We start from the raw sequence: 22,767 nt of genomic DNA, 5'->3' as shown, positions 1-22,767 counted from the left end.
AGGGAGTGGGTCAGAGAGGAGGAGATGGAACTGGGCAGTGCATGGAGGGCTGGGAGGCTCTGTCTCGGGCAAGTTTAGAAGTCAATGGAGGCTGTGGGCAGGGGAGTGGCAGATGTGACCTCTGTTTCAATGTGAACACCCACTGTCGGGTCAGCGTGGGCCCAGGCTTAGAGCAGCCAACTGGTGCCTAGCAAAAACAAACAAAAAGCAAAAAACCCAGAGTCTCCAGAAACCAATTAAGCAAAAATATTTATAAAACATCTAGTACGTGAAGGACATTTTGCTAGGTAGTTGGTTCCTCTCCTGAAGGAGCAAGCTTTCCGGATGAGTTGAAGATATGTGCATGCGCGGGAGGTGACAGCTCATTGCAGGGCAGGGCATCATCTGTGTTGAAGGATTGCCAGTGTTTCAGAAACGGACACAGAGCAGGTACATTTGATGGACAGTTAAGAGGAACACTCTCTATGTGACAGCACTGTTTTAAGTGCCCTGGATCTTCTGGGGATGAGATTAGTGTTTTTCAGTCGTGCGTGGGACAGTTGAGGATCATGCTAGGCAGAGGTGAGCCCTTTCCTGGAAGGAGTTAACCTAAAAAGCATAATCTGCCTCATCTGGGAGGAGCTTAATAAATCTCTCTTCCATGAAGTAATGGTCAATCAGAAAATTTATATTTTAGCTGTAAAATTACTTATCACAATTTACCATGGGGCATAATCTTAGTCAAGCACCCAAAGTAATGGTTTCAGGCAACAGATACTGAAACACCAAAGTGATAAGGTGGCAGGTATTTCAGTTAGCTACTGCTGCATGATGAAAGACCCCAAAGCTTAGCGACTTAAAACAGTGATTTGTTATTCGTTATCATTCTGTCAGCTGGGAGTTTCTTCTGCTGGCCTCACCTGGGCTCATGCACAAGACTGCATTTAGCTAGGGTGTCAGCTTGGGGATGGGCATAGCTGGGATGCTGGGTCACCTGAGTCTCTGCATGTGGTATTGTTTTAAAATACAGGTTTTAGTGCTGCCTCAGGATGTAGAGTGTAACAAGGGGGCTGGGGTGGGCAGCGTGGGCCTGTCAGGCCTGTGGGTGCTCGCGTCCTCCACATCCCCCCGCAGCTGACTCCGCAGTGGTCCACTCCGGTTGCCTGGTGCAGATTTGCGTTCCAAACGGAAGGCTGCATATTCTCTGCCGCTTGTTGTGACCTCGACAGGCCGTGGTTACTTTGGCCACTGCCAGAGCAGCCTTGGCACTATGGAGGAGCCTAGGGCTACCCCTCAGCTGTACTTGGGGCTGGTCCTGCAGTTGCTACCCAGGGTTATGGCAGCACTGCCTGAAGGTGTGAGACCAAATTCGAATCCTTATGGTTTTCCATGGGAATTGGTGATATGTGCAGCTGTCCTTGGATTTGTTGCTGTTCCCTTTTTTTTGTGGAGAAGTTTTAGATCGGTTAGGAGTCGGCTTTATGTGGGAAGAGAGAAAGAGCTTGCTGTAGCGCTTTCTGGACTAATTGAAGAAAAATGTAGACTACTTGAAAAATTTAGCCTTGTTCAAAAAGAGTATGAAGGCTATGAAGTAGAGTCACCTTTAGAGGATGCCAGCTTTGAGAAGGAGGCAACAGAAGCACAAAGTTTGGAGGCAAACTGTGAAAAGGTGAACAGGTCCAATTCTGAACTGGAGCATGAAATACTCTGTCTAGAAAAGGAGTTAAAAGAAGAGAAATCTAAACATTCTGAACAAGATGAGGTGATGGTGGATATTTCCAAAAAGATACAGTCTCTAGAAGATGAGTCAAAATCCCTCAAATCACTACTAGCTGAAGCCAAAATGACCTTCAAGAGATTTCAAATGAATGAAGAAAAACTGGAGATGGCAATACAAGATGCTTCGAGTGAAAATTGTCAACTTCAGGAAAGGCAGAAACAGCTTTTGCAAGAAGCTGAAGTATGGAAAGAACAAGAGAGTGAACTTAATAAACAGAAAATAACATTTGAAGACTCCAAAGTACACGCAGAACGAGTTCTAAATGATAAAGAAAATCACATCGAGACTGACTGAACGCTTGCTAAAGATCAAAGATCAGGCTGCTGTGCTGGAAGAAGACATAACGGATGATGGTAACTTGGAATTAGAAATGAACAGTGAATTGAAAGATGGTGCTTACTTAGATAATCCTCCAAAAGGAGCTTTGAAGAAACTGCTTCATGCTGCTAAGTTAAATGCTGCTTTAACAACCTTAGAAGGAGAAAGAAACCAAATTTATATTCAGTTATCTGAAGTTGATAAAACCAAGGAAGAGCTTAAAGAGCATATTAAAAATCTTCAGATGGAACAAGCATCTTTGCAGTCAGAAAACACACATTTTGAAAGTGAGAATCAGAAACTTCAATAGAAAGTTAAAGTAATGACCGAGTTATATCAAGAAAATGAAATGAAACTCTACAGGAAATTAATAGTAGAGGAAAATAACCGGTTAGAGAAAGAGAAACTTTCTAAAGTAGACGAAATGATGAGCCATGCCACTGAAGAGCTGGAGACCTGCAGAAAGCGAGCCAAAGATCTTGAAGAAGAACTTGAGAGAACTATTCATTTTTATCAAGGGAAGATTATATACCATGAGAAAAAAGCACATGATAATTGTTTGGCAGCATGGACTGCTGAAAGAAACCTCAATGATTTAAAGAAAGAAAACGCTCACAACAGACAAAAATTAGCTGAAACAGAGTTTAAAATTAAATTTTTAGAAAAAGATCCTTATGCACTTGATGTTCCAAATACAGCATTTGGCAGAGAGCATTCCTCATATGGTCCCTCACCATTGGGTCGGCCTTCATCTGAAACGAGAGCTTTTCTCTATCCTCCAACTTTGTCGGAGGGTCCACTCAGACCCTCACCTTTCCCTCCAGGGGAGGAGGAAGAGGCCCAAGAGGCCCAGGGAATCCTCTGGACCACCAGATTACCAGTGAAAGAGGAGAATCAAGCTGTGATAGGTTAACCGATCCTCACAAGGCTCCTTCTGACACTGGGCCCCTGCCACCTCCATGGGAACAGGACTGTAGGATGATGTTTCCTCCACCAGGACAATCATATCCTGATTCAGCTCTTCCTCCACAAAGGCAAGACAGATTTTATTCTAATTGTGCTAGACGCTCTGGACCAGCAGAACTCAGAAGTTTTAATATACCTTCTTTGGATAAAATGGATGGGTCAACGCCTTCAGAAATGGAATCCAGTGGAAATGATACCAAAGATAATCTTGGTAATTTAAATGTGCCTGATTCATCTCTCCCTGCTGAAACTGAAGCAACTGGCCCTGGCTTTGTTCCTCCACCTCTTGCTTCAATCAGAGGTCAGTTGTTTCCAGTGGATATGAGGGGCTGGTTCATGAGAAGAGGACCTCCTTTCCCTCCACCTCCTCCAGGAACCATGTTTGGAGCTTCTCCAGATTATTTTCCACCAAAGGATGTCCCAGGTCCACCACATGCTCCATTTGCAATGAGAAATGTTTGTCTTCCGAGGGGTTTTCCTCCTTACCTTCCCCCAAGACCTGGATTTTGCCCCTACCCCGACCCCCACATTCTGAAGATAGAGTGAGTTCCCTTTAGGGTTGAGGCTGCCTTCAAATGAGCCTGCTGCTGAAGATCCAGAACCACAGCAAGACACCTGATAATATTTTTGCTGTCTTCAAAAGTCATTTTGACTATTCTCATTTTCAGTTGAAGTAACTGCTGTTACTTCAGTGATTACACTTTTGCTCAAATTGAAACTTAATAGAATTATAATTCTCAGGATAGTATTTTGTAAATAAGGATGATTTAAATATGAATCTTCTGAGTAAATTATTTCCATTTTATTTTATTCTAGATAGTATATTTTAATTTGATTAATCCACTATTATCTAAACAGTAGTGGGAGTTTTATATATGTAATCTTGCAGGTGGGGAGGTTTTAAATTCTAAAGGCTTTGTCCTTATTCCAAGAACTGTATTTACTGTGGTTGTAGACAAATGTGAAAGTAAATTTATGTTTAATTAAATAAATTATAGTTGATTTAAAAAATATATATAGGTTGCATTATTCTTCAGGTATGGAGAGATGAACAGATCAAGTGTCGATTACCACTGAAAAGATGGTTTGTTACTCACAGATCCCAACAGAAGGGAAAGTACTATGCCATGCAGCACTGAATAGGGAGGCAGTATGGTCAGCGAGAAGACAGGTGTGATGGAAAAACATGGGCAAGAGCCTTTACGGTGGTTTCCGTGGGAAGGAATGAGTGAGGCAAGGTGAGCAGGGTTAAGGTTAGCTATTGTAGTTTGAGTAATTTCAGCAGGCTCTGGGTATAGGGGCTGTCCCTAGTTGTCTGGTACCTGGCCCTGGGGTGCTTAGGGCAGAGGAATAGTGGCCTAGAATGTGTGAGTCCTGTGGAAGGCTGATGAAGTAGGCAGCTGGGGGCATGAGCTCTCAACTGGTTAGTTTGTGTGTGAAAAGCACGCTCAAGGGCAAGTTGTTTACTGTCTCTAGGAATTGGCTAACCCTGGGAGGGACAGGCCTGCCAAGGTCAGCAAGGCCCTAGATGTCGAAGTGTCAGAATACATAAAAAGACATGGTTAATATGGTATCAGAGCCTCTGTCTTCATGTGGCCTCTCATGAAGGGCTCTAGAGTGAGCTCCCTTAGGGGATGTCAAAGGCCGTTCAAGACAGCAGAAGCCACAAGGCCACGTAAAGCCTCAGCTTGGAAGTTATGCAACATCACTTCTGCTGCATCTCATGGGTCAGAGCAAGTCACAGATGCACCCCAGATCCCTGCTCACGTTGAGAGGAGAGGAACATTAACCATGTCGGAGGGGAGGGTCATTGCAGTTGTTTTTGCAAACAACCTGCTACAGAAGATGTGGCTTCAGAGCACTGCAAAGGCCTTTCTGAACAGACCAGATCAAATAGGAAGAGCAGAAAGAAGTTGAGTTCCAGCTCATTTGTCTTTGCTAATGTGGAGTCAGGGTATAGCTTCCCTTTCACTGTTGGTCCCCAGCATCAAGGGTCAGCTGGGTGTTTGTCCAGGAGCCTGCAGGGACTGTTTGTACTTTTAGAGGAGGGTTGGCGTGGCTTTGGGTTGCTGTCTCTGAAACTGCCCTAGGGCCTGGGATCCCGGGGAGTGCCTGCCTGTGCTGGCAGGGAGCCCAGGCCTGTTTGCAAACTGTTTGAATGCCTCAGGGTCAGGGTCTCTCATGGACATATTATTTTCTTATCAGGAGTTAAAATAACTCTAGAACTTCTCCTGTAGAAATGCAGATGCTTTATTACAATGAAAGTACCATTTGTAAAGCATATGCCATTAGGCCAATAACAACCAACATTTACTCCCCACTTTAGGGCCCAAGAAGCACTTTCTCATATGTTCTTCCTTGTTCTCACAGTCACCTGTGGTTAGGCCTCATTATCCTAGTTTTTCATATGAGAATACTGAAGCTCTAGGGGCTCCCTGTCTTGCTGGGGGCTCAATATTGGCTTGGGGCCCTAGGAGTTGCCCTGGGCCCAAGGGTGGAGCTATGGGAGCCCTACAAAGCCTGCCCTGTTTCAGTGAATCCCTTCTCTGCCCCATAACTGTTCATTCTGTGTGGCTGCACTCATTAGATTATTTCACCCTTTGAATTAGATGCCTCAGGGAGTCCCCTTAGCGTGGGCTAAGTTAACCTTTGCAGGGGGTACTGACATGCCCAGGTACAGCCCAGCCCTGCATGCTGCTCTTTGCTCCAGGGACCCCAGCCTGGTCCACCATTTGCTAGGAGAAGATTTCAGTCCCTCCAGAACACACAGCCAGTAAGGAGCCACACTGGCTCCCAGAGCCCGAGCCCCAAGTCACCACTGGGTACAGTGCACGTTCCTCTGCTGTGCAGTGGTGGAGCTTCATCCTGGTGAGTCATTTGTTCTGCGTCTAGGTGTCTCAGTGAGACTCCTACCTGTCTGCTTCAGAGCCCCAGGTGAAGCCTTCATTCTCAATCCGATTGAAGAAGAGAAGGTGGCATCACAGCTGAGTTGCTCTCCATCATAGAACCATGGGACATTGTCCTCAGACACATGCTGACATTAACCGAGGCTAATGAGGCAGAGCCTCTCATAATAGCATTCTGTTTCTTTGGAAACCAAGGTGTAGTTTTTTAAGTGTCGCGTGGCCCTTGATCACAATTTGCATTTCCTAGCACTTATTCTACCATTTTTACAGGGATCTGTGGCAGGCAGAGGGTCTCTGGGCAGCTTCCCTGCAGGATTCCACTTCCTGCTTGGGTCGACCGCGCTGCTGCGAGGGAGGGCTTGCCTCTTGCCTCCCTGCTCTCTGGGTGTTTCCTTTGTGAAGGGAGGGACCTGGCATGCTAGAAAGCATCTCAAAGCCCTGCTGAAGAGGAACTCCGGCTTCCCTTGGGTTGCTCTGAAGAAGGTGCTTTCCAAATGAGAGGGCCTCAGGAAGGCAGTGGCATCTCTGACTGGGTGAGTCAGGTGCGGCTCTAGCCGAGGTGAGTGGGACCTGCCCTGTCCGAGGTGGTGACAGCAGGCACTGAGACTGCTCTGGAATCATGGCTCTCTGAGGTTGTTGCTCTGAAGTCCTGCCTCTGGGCCCTCGTCCAGTGTCGTGACAGCTCTTTTCTCTGGAAGAGGGAGGACAGTCTCTCTCCCTGCACGAACTGCCTTCAGCCTGACATTTCTTCTCCTGCTTAGGGCCGTTCTCTGTTGACTCCTTCGTGTTGTCTGCTGTTTTTCTTAGCTCAATGCTTCTCAACGGGGGTGCTTTTGACCTCCCCCAGGAGCATTAGGTAATGTCCACAGATATTTTACACAGTAACTACTGGAGGTGTACTACTGGCGTCAAGTGGTTGGAGGCCAGGGATGCTGTTAAACACCCCACAGCACACAGAACAGACCCCCACAGCAATTACCTATTCCAAAATGTCAGTACTAATGAGGTTAAGAAACACTACTAATGATGATGTTCCCCTACCTGGTAAATAAAATTCAAGGTTCTCAGCCTCCACATCAGTACAGAATGAATGTTTCTTAATTGAAATGCTTGGAGCCAGAAGTGTTTTAGATTTAGGATTTTGGAATATTTGCATTATATTTGCTGGTTGAGCATTCCCAAACTGAAAATCTAAAATCTAAAATGCTCCAATGAGCATTTCCTTTGAGCATGACCTTTGAGCATCATATTGATACTCAAAAAGTTGCAGAATTTTGAGCATTTCAGATTTTTGGATTGCTCAACCTGTACTTTTCACAATATCTTGAAAACGGACCATGCTTATCTTTTCTCTTTTGATCTAGAGCCTCCTTCTTTTCCACGTCCATACCATGAATTCCTATTCAAGCCCAGAGAAAATTATTCGTTACTACTATGCATTAGCTGCTGAAGGCCAGGTGATGTTTTCCCAGATCTGACTCATCATGATCATGATCATCAATTATCATTATCATCATCATCAACAACAATTACCTTAGGGTCATCATAAGAATTGCATATAAGCTAGTCACCAAGCAGTCATCAGTCATCTGCCTTTAGCCCACTGCTACCTGAATTCAGTTTCTGTCATCATGTATTTCTTAATTTCAAAATAGGCAGCAGCACTAAATCTGGTTCATGGGCTCATTAACATCATCATCATCATCATCATCATTAACATTACTGTCATTGTCATCATCACTGCAAACCAGGCAACAAGCAGTCATTAAGCTCATGCTGATTCTGATGCTGATGGTGAATGAGAAGCAGCACTGCAGAAAACCACCTCATGCCTAGCATCCCAGGGCCACAGGTGCTGTGTGTTAGGTTGAGTGTTCACTTGTCCAGTGTGAAATGTATTTTTGTTAAGAGTTATTGGCCTCTGAGTTTCTGGTGACCAGATGCTTCTTTCTAAAACACACACACACACACACACACACACACACACACACACACACACGTGGAAGACTGTTGGAGAAACCCAAATGGTGTCATAGGAGGCAGGTGTGAGAAGACGCTTTGGTTGCACAACCAGGTGTGATTCTGCCAGAGCAGAAGACCCTATATGGTTCTCTTTTCTGCCCCAGCACTGCCTCATTATGGCTATGATAGGTTTATTGAAGCTAAAGTTTGGGCATTCTGGGGCAGCCTTTGCCCCACACCCACACGAGTCTTTTTCATTTTTCAGTTGCCACTGAAGTCTGGAAATAGCACTCTGCCTTTTCCTCTGGCCCCATAGAAACCGGGACTTCTGGGTGTTTAACTTAGCATCTGACTCCATTAGATGCTCAGGGTCTCCTGCACTTACACCTAGGGATAGGGAAAAGGGATGTTCTGGGGAGAGTAGGGGGAGCAATTTGCCCTCTATTCGGTGGCTTTCCTTGTACAGTGGAGAGAGCAGCCAGAACCTGAAGTGACAACTGAGACATCGTCATCTGACATAGAGTCTCTCTTCCCTCCCTGACCTCGTTCGTGTGCCACCTCTCCCTCCCTCCCATTTCCAACAGCGCACTTAGGAATGAGTTATGAAGTGTCTTATTGGAAACCAAGACGTCAATGGCAATGAAGGGAAGACACTATAGTTAGTTATTATTGATCATCTCTACCTGCACTTTCTATATTTGCAAGCAGTTTTTGGGACTTAGTGAGTAATAAATAAAGTGTCTCTAGATCACCTTGCTTCTTCCCACTGCTGCTGCCTCATGCATGCAGTTCTAGTTGTGTACCTCCTGGATACACACACTAAGGAGGTGAGACCTTCAAAAGAAGTGCAAAATATTTCCACAATTGTGTTTGTGTACAAACTGACCTGTCAAAACCCAAACTATATTTAGGTACTAGATTATAATCAACACCCCCAGTGGATGCTATTGGTGCCTTGCCCAGGGCCCCTTTACCAGGCGGATGCACTCATCTCCCAGCTTTGAGTATTGCTCACTGCAGCCACCTGCTTCCTGAAGAATTGCCCTTGCAGAGCAGAAGCCACCATGCTAGGAAGTTATCCAATCCCTCAGCATCACGTAGCCAATAACCGATTGCTGTCAGGGCTGTGTTAGTTATCTGTTTCTCAAAATAAATGACTCCAAAACTTAGTGCCTTAAACAGACAATGAATATTTGTTATTTCACAGTCCGTGTGTGTCAGAGATTTGGGAGCAGCTTAGCAGAATGGTTCCTGTTTGGGTTTCTCAGGAGGTTGCCCACAGACTGTCCATCAGGGCTGCAAGTGACCTGCAGGCTTGACTGAGGCAGGTGGCCTTGCTTCTGGGGTGGCTCACTGGCCTGGCTGGCAAGGTGGGGCTGGTTGTTGGCAGAATGCTCAGTCCCTCTAACCATGGGACTCTCCCAAGTTCAGCTTCTAGAGTAGCTATGATAACATACTTTCTATAAAACCTATATTCTAAAATGTATTTAATAAAATAACTTTCCTCTAATTTTTAAATCTGCAACATTTCAGCAGTTCATTTTAGACATTGAGAGGCTGAACATTTTAGATTCTGGTTCTAAAGGCATGTGGGTGCCCTCAACATCAGTAGCAGCAGCTAATAATTCCCAAAGCTTTTCCAGGCGCCAGGCCATGAGAAGGGCAAAATGTGTTGTGATTCTGTTGAAGCAATGCCTACCACCCCTTCAGTCCCACACTGAAAATGTAACAAGGCAACTGGGAAACTGTCTTCAACATCAGTGCTTTTTTTCATTTTGCTTCTCTTGATTTTTACATCTTACAAAACTGAGAATCTGCCTATATTTATTCTTTCATCCAATGCATGTTGGCTTCTGACCTCACCCCTGAAATGGCTTCTCCAGAGGTCTGCAGTAACCCCCCTGATACCACATCCCAAGTGATGCTTTTCAGTTTTTTTATTACATGACCTTTCCATGGAGCTTGACCCCAGTGGATAACTTCCCAAGCTCCTCCTTCTTGAAACTCTCCTCTCTTGGATTTTGAACTTGGATGACAGAGTGAGAAAGCCCTGGCATTTTTGCTCTGGACTGGGTAACCCAATGAAGCTATGTGGATTTTCTGCACAAATTTGGAATGTAAACACACCCAATGGGGCTTCTGCCCAGAGGATTGTAGCTAGGCTGGGCTGGAGGTAGGGAAAGCAGGGAGGAGGCTGATAGAGCCTGAACTCGGGGAGGCAGTGAGCCTTAGGAGAGCAGGTAGATTCTAGATACTTAGGAGAGCCACTGTCACAGAGCTTTGTAAAGGGACTTTGGATGGAGTGGGCACTGGGGGAGGGCAGAAAGGAAAATAGAGACACTGAAGATGTGTCCAGGCTTCTCCGGGGGTAGTTAGTAATGCCATTGACCCAAGTCAACTGATGTATTTCTGTGTTTTTGTTGGATTCTTCTTCATTTTTGACTTTCCTTGGCTATATGAATTTCCAGAAGTACCTGTTCCAGGGGCAACTGACAACTGAGAGGGGTGTGAGGCATGGGAGGGCGGGTGGGGCACAGGCAGCTCCACCGGGCGCCACCCCTCCAGCAGGAGTGGTTTCTTTATATGTACGAGGGATATTTCTGCATTGAACTCTAGACCGTGTGGAACTTGGCTTTTTAGCAGGTCAAATGCCAGGCACAACTTTCTAGCTGGATCAGATGCAGCCACACTCAGGAACCGTGCTTCATTAAAGTGTGTGTGGACCCAGGTTCTCTTCCTTCACAATTTTGTGAGTACAGATGAGGTTGTGTGGACGTTAACATCACAAGTATGAGAAGGCTGGGCCTCACTTAAAAAAAAAAGAAAAGTTTTATTGAGATATAATTCACATCATAGATGTCACCCCTCTAAAGTTTATAGTTCAGTGGTTTTTGGTATATTCATAGAATTGTGCAACCATCACCACTTTAACATTTTAGAACATTTTCACCACCCTTCTCTCCCACAAAACTCTGTACTCATTAGGAGTCATGCCTTTCTCTTTCCTGGCAACCTTGTATCTACTTTTTGTCTCTACAGAATTGTCTATTCTGAGCATTTCCTATAAATGGAACCATAAAACGTGTGGCTTTTTGTGTCTGGCTGCTTATACTTAGCATAATGATTTAAAAGTTCACCCGTGTTGTGGCATGTATCAGTAATACATCATTCATTTTTATTGCTGGATAATAATCCATTTTATGGATATATCACATTTTGTTTGTCCATTCATTCGTTGATGGATACTTGGGTTGTTTCCATTTTTTTGGCTATTATGAATAATGCTGGCATGAACATTTGCATACAAGTCTTTGTGTGGACATATATTTCATTTCTCTTGGAGAGACACCTGGGAGTGGAATTGCTAGGCTATTATGCTAACTGTATCTTTACATTAACATTGAAGAACTGACACATGGGCTGCATCTTTTTTCTGATCCCATCAATGATGCATGAGAGTTCCAATTTCTCCACATCCTCACCAACACTGTTATTGTCTGTCTTTTTTATTTCAGTGCATATGAAGTGGTATGTCATTGTGGTTTTGATTTGTATTTCCTTGATGATTAATGGTGTTGAGCATCTTTCCATGGTCATTTGTATATCCTCTTTGGAGAAATGTCTGTTTAACTCATTTGCTTATTTTTAAATTGGGTTGTCGTTTTTTTGTTGATTTGTAAGAGTTAATTTATTCTGGACTCCAGTCCCTTATCAGATCTATGACTTGCAAGTATCTTCTCCCATTTTGTGGCTGTCTTTTCACTTTCTTAATTATGTGCTTTAAAGCACAAAAGATTTTTATTTTGAAGAAGTCCGATTTACATTTTTTTTCTTTTTTTGCCTGTGATTTCAGTGTCTAAGAAACCATTGCCTAATTCAAGGTATAAAGATTTATTCCCAGGTTTTCTTCTAAGAGTTCCATAGTTTTAACTCTTGCATGTAAGACTATGACCCATATTGAGTTAATTTTTGTATGTGGTTTGAAATAGGAGTCCAACTTCATTCTTTTGTAGGTGAATATCCAGTTGTCCCAGCACCACTTATTGAAAAGACTGTTCATCTCCCATATGATTGCCTAGGCTTGTCTAAATCAATTGTCCATAAAAGTAAAGATTTATTTCTATTCATAATTTAATAAAAATGTAGTTCTATTCCATTAAGCTACATGTCTAGCCTTTTCTAGTGCCATGCGGTCTTAATTACTATAGCTTTGCATTAAGTTCTGAAATAGAGAAACTTGAGTCCTCCAATTTTGTTGTGAGATTGTTTCGGCTATTCTGGATCCCTTGCATTTTTATATTAATTTTAGGGTCAGTTTGTCAATTTCTACATAGAAGCCAGATGACATTTTTGAGAGGATAGTGTTGAATCTGTTCATCAATTTGGGAAATATTGCCGTCTTAATACTTAAGTCTTCTGATTCATGACGATGGCATGTCTTTCCACTTATTTAGGCCTTCTTTAATTTCTTTCATGATATCTTATAATTTTTAGTGTATAAGACTTGCATTTTCTTTGCAAGTGCCAAATGTTGCTGATTAGAAGTATACTGGAAAAACCTTTCAGTTGCTATACCCTTTTCTGGCTTTTATTACTGTTTTTAATTGACACATAATAACTGTATATATTTATGGGATACAGTGTGATTATGAAGCCTTGCACCTATGTTGTTTATCTCAAGTATTTTTTCTTCTAGATGCTATTGTAAATTGTTTTCTTGATTTCATCTTCAGATTATTCATCGCTAGTATATAGAAATACAATTGATTTTTTATATATTGACCTCATATCCTGCAACTTTACTGTACTTGTTCATTGGTTCTGAAAGCGTGTTTTGTGGATTTTCCAGATAAGAGATCATATGATCTGTGAATAGAGATAGTTTCATTTACTTACCATTATTCTTACTAAATGAATCAATAAGTAAGAGCTGTGGGAGTAAGACATGCAGTCTAGACAGTCTCTAGAAGGTGGCCTTGAGAAGGCCAGCAGTGATCAGCAGTGGATGAGAACAGGTTTAGTACTGTGAGATTGGAGCGGGGATTGAGGCAGAGAAAGTGAGGAGGAATGACAGGCAGGTACAAGGTAGAATCGAGTGAGTGGTAGATCAGGAAGTCCTAGATAACAGGTTGCCGGTGGCACAGTCATTTTTATTACCCTTTTAGCATGCTGGGTGCCTCTCCTGGAACACATTTAAAGGACCCAAAGGACTCCTTCCAGCAGTGCCGTCTTAGCAGGAAAAAGATACAAGTCTAAGCCATTCTTGTTGGCTTTGTGCAGCCAGGATAGGCTGTGAAGTAGGCAAAGGGCAGAAGAGGAGAGAGAACTGATGTTTATTATCTAGTATGTGCCAACATTTTGCATATATTGTTTAGTTTAACCCTTACATTACTCCTACTTTTGCAAATGTGAATCTGATGTTTGTTTTGTAAAACATTCAGAAAATGCATGATATTTATGTAGTGGTAGCTGCCATCACACCATAAGTCAGTTGCCCATTTCTCCATCCATGAGGCAGCCATCCTCTCTATTATAAGGAGCTCATTTCTCAATTAGTTCTTTGAAAACTGAAAAGCATGTAGATATAGAACAATATCCTGCATTAGTGATTCTTAACCAGGAGTGTGTCAGGAGAAAAATCCCCAGGAGTTTCTTGCATTTCTGCATGTTTATGAGCAGGGGCACTGCACTTTTGTTCTAGTTATCTTTATATTTTATTTATTTATTTATTTATTTATTTTTGAGATGGAGTCTTGCTCTGTTACCAGACTGGAGTGTAGTGGCACAATCTCTGCTCACTGCAGCCTCTGCCTCCCAGGTTCAAGCGATTCTCCTGCCTCAGCCAGTAACTGGGACTACAGGTGCACGCCACCAAGCCTGGCTAATTTTTGTATTTTTAGTAGAGATGGGGTTTCACCATGTTGGCCAGGATGGTCTCAATCTCTTGACCTTGTGATCCACCCACCTCAGCCTCCCAAAGTGCTGGAATTACAGGCATGAGCCACCGCGCCCAGCCCTTTTTTTTTTTTTTTTTGAGATGGAGTCTCACCCTGTCACCCAGGCTGTAGTGCAATGGCATGATCTTGGCTCACTGCAACCTCCGCCTCCTGGGTTCAAGCGATTTTCTTGCCTCAGCCTCCTGAGTAGCTGGGATTACAGGCACACACCACCATGCCCGGCTAATTTTTGTATTTTTAGTAGAGACAGAGTTTAACCATGTTGGCCAGGCTGGTCTCCAACTCCTGACCTCAGGTGATATACCCACCTCGGCCTCCCAAAGTACTGGGACTACAGGCGTGAGCCACTGCACCCAGCCTTGTTCTAGTTATCTTTTCAACTATTTTTTCAAGAAAATTATAAAGGAAATCATCTTGGCAGACAAAAATAAGAGTCCCCCTCCAGGGAAGACAGATTTTCTTACTGTGTATGATAATAAAGATAATGTTGACCAGGCACAGTGGCTCATGCCTGTAATCCCAGCACTTTGGAAGTCTGAGGCAGGCAGGTCACTTGAGCCCAGGAGTTCAAGATCAGCCTGGGCAACATAATGAGACTCCATCTCTACAAAAAAAAAAAAAAAAAATTAGCCAGGCATGGTGGCATGCGTGTGTGGTCCCAGCTACTTTGGAGGCTGAGATAGGATGGTTGCTTGAGCCTAGGTCAGGGCTACAGTGAGTCATGATGGCACCACAGCAAGACCCTGTCTCCAAAAAATAAAAAAAAGACAATGTCTTACTATGGTGTAAAAGTTGGGCAGGTTTACCTGCAGTCCTTTCAGCCTTTCAGAAGATTTGGATTTCTGAAACTTGGGGCTCCTCTGCTGTGATGAACCCAATGTGTGCTCTGTATTCACCTGGGCCACTCTGCATCACCCTGTGGTGCCAGAGAACAAAGGGAACCAACCTGAACATGAAGTTTATGCTGCTTGCTGTGCTTTGTTTCTGACTCAGGAGTCTTGTGTCTTCTGATGGTGTACATGGAACTGCGGCAGACTAACTCCTGTCAAGGTGCTCATCTAAATCACCTGTGGGGTTTCAAAAATCCATACCTGCCTGGGCCCTACCCCAGTGATTCAGATTCAGTATGTCTGGAGTGGAGCCCAGGTACCTGGGTTTCTTTAAGTTCTCTGAATTGTCCTGAGCACATGACCAACTGAGACCACTGTTCTCACAACAGTCAGGCCCCCAAGCCGACCAAACTGGCCAAGCTTCTGGCAAGGATCAGTGCACAGTTGGAAGTACTCAGCCGGGTTCTGGAGACACTGTAAGAAGACCGCTGCAGGGGTGCCTCATGGGAAGAGATGGACCTCCTCTGGTGGTCGCAACAGGCTTTGTCTGATAATCACAGCATCCCCCTCTCAGGGCATCCGGCTGGGTGCATGGGGCATGTGCACCGACAACTTGAACAACCTTCCCCAGAGGGCAGTGACTGCAGAACCAGGACCTGCCCTGAGCATTTTAGCCAGGCTGTGAGAGGGTGCCCTCTCCTGGACATGCTGCTGCTGCTCACATAGTTCCTTCACTTAAAACCGAGTCTCTGAAATGATAAGAAAACTTCAATAATTATTCTAAAAACATACATTTGTGTTACACACACGTGTTTCTCTGTCTCTCTCATACGCACACACACCCCTCTAGAGCTATATGGCTTGTTATAGGCTTTGAAAAGCTTTTATATTCACCAAGCTGTCCCCGATGGCACAGCTAGAAGGAGCTGGAGAAAAAGACAAGTCAGTCTGAAGCTTTCTTGTAGGCTGAGAGTTAAATTTCCCGCAGATTGGCTTCTCCAGGAAGGGGATGCGGAGTGTTGGACTTCCCTGTGCCAAAGTTGAGACTGGGGCCCTGGGGTTTGCTGAACACTAATAGAATTTAGCAGACTCTTGTTCTCCCTGAAGAAAAGAGCTTTCGAAAGCAGGCATTGTCCACAGAAAAGAGATGAAGTGTTTAGGCTAAGAGGAGGAGGGTCAGGCAGCCGTTAGAAGAGGCTTGTGGTTACGTTGGTTGTTATGTGGGAAATTTTTTTAAAAATTTAAAAAGGGAAAAAAGACCATGGCAAGAGCATCCTGAGTCTCAGGGGTTGTGTATTGGAATCTGAAAAGTGGAGAGGATATTTACCATCACAGGGGGGCTGTCAGATCATGGATGTTAAGCATTTGGCGCGTTGGGAACACTCCCTACTGGTAGCTGTAAATATCATCATTAGCTGCATGCTCAGCTGTTTTATTTTTTCCCCCATCCCAGGGCAGAGGGAGGGGGGATGTAGGCAGTGGTGTCAGGGTCTAGCTGGGAGGAGTGAGGGGACAGGAGATTGAAGATGAGGAAATGCCTGGTCTGCTATCTTGGTAGCCCTAGCTTCAGGCCCTGTCCCACAGGTAGATGTATAAATGTCCCAGGTGGAGCCCATAGCAAACACCCCTCTGCACCTTCCCACCAGAGTTCTTTTCAGGGCTATCCAAGAGACAGCCAGAATCCATTCCCTGCCTAAAGCACAGAGAATCTGACTTGAGCCACTGTCTTGTGGCTCGATTTCCCTGCAGTTACTACAGAGTGTGAGCCCCATCCGTAAGGAATATTTAGAAAACCACCTTCAGAGGCAGTTTCCCACCCCACTATGGCAGCTGAAGAGGGCAATGCTATCAGAGCCTATGCTGGTTATGGGTTCTCTGCAGCTCCCCACAAACCACCCCAATACCACATGCATCTCAGCCAGGCTGATCCAAGTTCCTTTTTCCTTTAAGTCAGGGGTCCCCAGCCCCTGGGCTATGGACCAGTACCTGTCCGTGGCCTGTTAGGAACTGGGCCACACAGCAGGAGGTGAGTGGCAGGTGAGCAAGCGAAGCTTCATCTGTATATACAGCTGCTCCCCATCACTTAAATTACCACCTGAGGTCCACCTCCTGTCAGATCAGCAGTGGCATTAGATTCTCATAGGAGCATGAACCCTGTTGTGAACCGTGCATGCCAGTGATCTAGGTTCCCCACTCCTTATGAGAATCTAACACCTGATGATCTGTCACTGTCTCCCATGACCCCCAGATGGGACCATCTAGTTGCAGGAAAACAAGCTCAGGGCTCCCACTAATTCTACATCATGGTGAGTTGTAGAATTATTCCGTTATATATTACAATGTAATAATAATAGAAATCAAGTGCACACTAAATGTAATGCACTTGAATCATCCTGAAACCATTCCCCAGCCTGGTCCATGGAAAAATTGTCTTCCACAAAACTGGTCCCTGGTGCCAAAAACGTTGGGGACCAGTGCTTTAAGTGACTGCAGGCTCCATTTACACATTTGGGTTTGCCCTTTTGCAAACTTCTCAGTCCTTTCACGCCTTTCCTTTGAACATCCACTGGGCATCTGCTTCTCACCCTGCAGCTGTAATTTTCAGATTTACAGAACCTAGCTCCCCAGCAACCACCATCGCCTCATCCCCAGCTGCAGTGATTGGCTCCAAGGGTGAATACGTCACCCAAACCCGGCCAATCAGAGTCCTTTTACTGAACTTCCACATGTAGGGCTCTTCTATCTTGGATTTTTATTACCTGGGAGGGCATAAAGCTGGTATTTCCTGTGCTGATGTCCCAGTCCCCTGACTCACAAAGAAAGAGTGTCTGTAGGGAGAGAGAACAGGCCCAACACACGAGGTGTGGAGAGCTGGAGAGCACTCATGCCTTTGCTTTAGTTCCTGAATCCAGTTGTGCCTGCAGCCACTTCTGTCCCTGTCCTTTCACAGTTATCTGTCCCAATACATCCCACTCCCTCCTTGATGATTTGAATTGTTGCTGACACTTTTTAACCTCTAAAGTTGTGATGACTACAAACTTGTTCCCCAAGCAGTTCTTCAATGCAGAGGGTGGTGTGTCTGTATCCATTTAATCTCAATTTGAAGATTAGAAACTTGCTGGCCTGTCTCAGGCCTTCCAGGCTCCGTCCTGTGTGATGACTTCTTCCTTCTTTGCTCTGCATACGGCACTACTGTCTTCATCATTTATTACTATTGTTATCTTCGTTATTATTTAAATCATACAAAGTTCTGCATTGAGGATTTCATGTATTATATTTGTTTTCTCCACAACAAGATGACAAGCTTTTGGAATTATTTTTACATCTTAAAAAACAGTCTTTTCAGGACTGACCTTAATTCTGGGCACCTATCCAATAAATAATATTAATTAAATAAAAAACATTTTCCCAAACGCAGAACCAACTGTGTGGCCTCCTCTGAGCACGATCACATTCCCTGGTGATCGAGTCTTCAGCTGATGCTGATCATTTGAATGTTCACATTCTAAATGTGAAGAGGCCAAGCAGAAGCGCATATGGTGTGAGCCAGGGGAAGAGATTTTTGTACAGCTCCTCTAAAGTAAACATTGTTTTGGGGAGAATCCCAGAAAAACACACATTCATTGTTGTTGCTGTTTTTTCCTGATTAGTCTCAGGACCACAGTGATTCTGAAGCAGCAGGTCCTGGTGAAGCTAAAGGAAGAGGGGGATCTGAGATTAGGGTGCAGGGAAGGAGGGACAATACTTCAGCACAGAAACAAGGCCCAGACTTTGTAATTTGGGATGCTTTTCACATGTACTTCTTTACTGAGGGAGACAGAGCTTTTGATGCATTTAATACTGGCAAATTAAAATGGCTAAAACACAGATATAGTTTAAGCTCTCTCCTAATCCTCTAAACAAATGCTTGAGAACTGCAAAGAAAGCAAACTAAGCTAATCTCCATCTGAGAAGGTCTCCTTAGTTTGACTTCTGTTCCTGTGAACCCTTGGAGAGAAGGCCCTGGTACAAAGTCCTTGCCAGGGAGCTCATTGTTACTGCCAAGGACAGGTGGATGTTTAAGGAGTATGTGCAGACAACTCAAGGAGCATGAAGGATGGATGTATGATGTTTGTCAGAAAATGGGAAGAGCTGAACAAATTAGCCAAGAACTTTTACTAGGTTCATTTACCTTTGTGTTGTAGTCAGGGTGCAGTCAAGAAAGGCAGGGAGTTTTGTGGACGGAATTTAATACAGCAGGCTAGTTAGAAGGACGTTATAAAACCAGGGGAGGGTGAGGCAACCCAGAGATTAGCAACTGCAGGAAGCCATTACCACTGCTAGGACGGAGGAACAAAGGGAGGGGACTGAGCCACCAGACCCAGGAACTGTGAGCTGGAACTGTGGAGGAGGGGCTGCATGAGATGGCACCTGAGGACCCTATGGCTGAAACCATGGGGGAAAGGCCATCATGGGGAATGGGAAATGGAAGCCAAGAAGAGGCTGTGTGATGGAGCTGGGTCCAAGGAGGAAATGTGGTCACCTACAGAGAGAGATGTAGTCACTGTCCAAGAAAAGACTGGAAAGGGAGGTGGAGCTGGTGTATTACCAAGTTTCCCTCTTCTTCCATCCATGCCTCCATTGGCTCAATCTAACAGGAAGCAAGTGGGCACAGAAGCCATCCCCCAACAATACCAAGCAGAGTAGGGGAAGGTGGGTAATGGGTCTGAAAGCAAACAGATAACTTGCCCACCTGTGCCCCCTATTTTTCTGCCACACAAGTCTGCATGCTTTGGGGCACAGCAGATGTTCCAGGCTGAGATGAGATGACAATGATGATGAAAAACTGTGTACACGGGAGTAGATGTTCCCACTTCCAGGCTTCGATAAACATAAACCAGTATATCTATTGATGGTTGACAGGAAAAGATTCCCAGTCTACCAAGAGTCTCAGATCCCACCACCCCTGAGGGGCAGAGACTAGTCCTGCTCTTCCTGAGTTTCCCCACAGTCAGCAGGTGCCACAGGAGACTCAGATGAGGCAGGGAAAGGAGAGCCTTTCAGCTCTTCTCCCTGAGCCCTGTTTCCCCACCTCTTCCACATCTGGGTATGAAAATGGACCATATTGCCACTGGGACAAAGCCAAATCCCTAAATGTGAGCTCGCATAGCATTACTAATACACCTGATATTCAGAATTTTGGTTAACACAATTTTACACATATTTTCAAAAAATCATTGACCTTACAAAGCTTTTATTTGACTTTCAATTCCATTCTATTGACTGCCCTTGCCCCCCTCCAACCCCCACTGCCCAGTGGGCAAACAATCCTGATCAAGCTCACCCTTCCCTCCTCCAAATACTCTTTCCAAATACTCAGGACTAGAAGCTAGGGGTTTGAATCAAAAATGAATAAGACACAGTCCTGCCTCTTTTTCCTTCCATTTCCCTAGAACAGTAGTTGTCCCTCTCCCGCAACCCACCCCTGCAGAATCCTTCGTGCAGATGTCATGTCACTGAGGAAAATAATGCACAAAGCAGGGAAAGTGAAGGTGCTGTGCTTCAGTTGGGCATAGGAGCCCCAATCCCCTCCTCACCACCTCCCCCAGCCTGGGCTCATTCTGGAAATCCCTGGACCTTTTCAAAGCAGAGTTTGCAAATTTCTGCTTCAGGGCAATTCAGTAAATGCATGAAAACTCCTTAGCAAATCTGTTGGGAGACAGAACCTAAATTAGGCTTGTCATAAAAATTGCTAAACTTTACTGTTTGTGTGCCTGTTGGCTAATAGGAATCTGTCAGGTAATGGCAAATAATCTCTATTCATGGGATAAGGCTTTATAGAAAAAAAGCAAATGAAATAATTTGAAATTGATTTGTAAACTATAAGCTCTTAAAAAAAATCAAGGCTTTTCTCTTGGTAATTTTTCTTCCTAGGCAGAAATTTCCAAGAAGATTGAAGAGAAAGGGAATGAAGGAACCTCATAATGAAGGCTTTTCCTTGATTCCAGCTGGCTGAATGATCACTAGGCTGTGGCTGCCAGCACATTCCATGTGTGCCCCAAACACAAGCCCATTTCTTATGTTTGTGTCTGGTACATAATCTGGCCACATCTCATGTCACAGCCCTCCTAAAAAAGATGTTACCACAGTAGCACCTTCCCTGGGCCCTCATGTTCACCCAAACAGACTTGTGTACAACATTCATGACAACAGTGGCAAACCAAAGTTCAACAAATTGAGTTTAAAGATCTAATTGGCTTTTATTGGGCATTCATGCATTGAACAGTAACCTATCCAAAGATTTAAAAAAGATGAGCTGAGCAGAGGACTTTAGTTTTATAGACAGAAAAGGGCTAAAGAAGCAGAAAGAAGGAACAAGAATCACATTAGTCAGCTCAGAGTTCCTCATGCACCTAGCACGAGTGACTCCATTCTGGTTTGGTCTGGTCTGTTGGGTCCTAGTGCAGGAGCTCAGTCCAAAACACAAGCCTCCCGTACATTTCATTTAACATAAGTTTGTGTGCACTTGATTCTGCGGGATGTCTTAGTCTTTTTGTGTTGCTATAAAGGAATATCTGAGGCTGAGTAGTTTATAAGGAAAAGAGGTTTATTTGGCTCATGGCTCTGCAGGCTGTACAAGAAGCATGATGCCAGCATCTGCTTCTGGTGAGGGTCCTGGGCTTCTTCCACTCATGGCAGAAGGTGAAGGGGAGCCAGCACATGCAGAGATCACATGGCAAGAGAGGAAGCAAGAGAGGGAGAAAGGGGAGGGAGATGAGAGGCTCTTTTTAACAACTAGCTCTTGTGGAAACTAACAGAGCAAGTACTCACTCACCCCTAGCCAGGGAGGGAATTAATCTGTTCATGAGGGATCCACCCTCATGATGCAAACTCCTCTCATTAGGCCCCACCTCCAATATTGGAGATTGAATTTCCACATGAGCTTTTGGGGGATAAACCTCCAAACTATAGCAGGGGGTGTATAGACCTTGTTTCCATTGAACAACTGTAGCTCCCTCTGTATTTAGAGTGCTCAAAGATGAGGACTGCATCCTTGCATTTCTAGCTCACTCTGAGCTGAGGTCCCTCACAGCCACCACCAGTGTTGCTCAGCACTCCCAGGCACTTGGACTGCGCCCCATGGAGGAGTCTGGGAGGCCCCTCCATGCACCCCGTTTTCATTGTTCCTATCCTCTTGGTCTGCCACAAGAAAATACCACAGATTGGCTGGGCATGGTGGCTCATACCTGTAATCCCAGCACTTTGGGGGGCCGAGGTGGGCGGATCACCTGAGGTCAGAAGTTCAAGATGAGCCCGACCAACATGGAGAAACCTTGTCTCTACTAAAAATACAAAAGTAGTCGGGCGTGGTGGCGCATGCCTGTAATCTCAGCTACTCGGGAGGCTGAGGCGGGAGAATCACTTGAACCCAGGAGGCGGAGGTTGAGGTGAGCCGGGATCGCACCATTGCACTTTAGCCTGGGCAACAAGAGCAAAACTCCATCTCAAAAAAACAAACAAACAAACAAACCCCCCCCCCCCCCACACAAAAACCAAATCAGATTGGGTGGTTCAAACAACAGGAAGTTATTTTCTCACAGTTCTAGAAGCTGAAAGTCCAAGATCAAGGTGCCGGCAGGGCTGGTTTCTGCTGAGGCCTCTCTCCTTGGCTTGCAGATGGCCACTTTCTCATCATGTTCTCACAGGGCCTTTTTCTCTGTGCATGCATCCCTGGTGTCTCCTCCTCTTCTTGTAAGGCCACAGTCCTGTTGGTTCAGGGTCTCACCCTTATGACCTCTTTTACCCTTAATTACCTCTTTAAAGGCCCTATCTCCAAATATAGTCACTTTAGAGGATAGGGCTTCAACATATGAATTTTAGAAGGACACAATTCATTCCATAACAGAAGGGATATGAGGAAAAGTGTGAATACTTTTAGAAAAGCCTTTTAGAAAAGCAATTTGGCAATATCTATTAAAATTGTTAAAATAAAAAAGATACTCTTCTACCCAGAAATTTATTGCTAAGAAATTATCTCACAGCTAGAAAACCACCAGTAATAACGAAAATGTGTTCAAGGGTGTTTATCA

At 44.6% G+C, this 22,767-nt stretch overlaps 1 protein-coding gene and 1 pseudogene; both read left to right on the top strand.

Annotated features, from left to right (window-relative positions):
• TMEM272 (transmembrane protein 272) overlaps positions 1-22,767 on the top strand; it is a 128,102-nt gene that overhangs the window by 21,376 nt on the left and 83,959 nt on the right.
• LOC101154403 (cTAGE family member 2-like) lies at positions 1,048-3,934 on the top strand (annotated as a pseudogene).

Source organism: Gorilla gorilla, chromosome 14, assembly GCF_029281585.2.
Source record: "Gorilla gorilla gorilla isolate KB3781 chromosome 14, NHGRI_mGorGor1-v2.1_pri, whole genome shotgun sequence".
Lineage (NCBI taxonomy): Eukaryota > Metazoa > Chordata > Mammalia > Primates > Hominidae > Gorilla > Gorilla gorilla.
The sequence above is the reverse complement of the archived record's forward strand: the minus strand, read 5'-3'. Positions and strand labels throughout refer to the sequence as shown.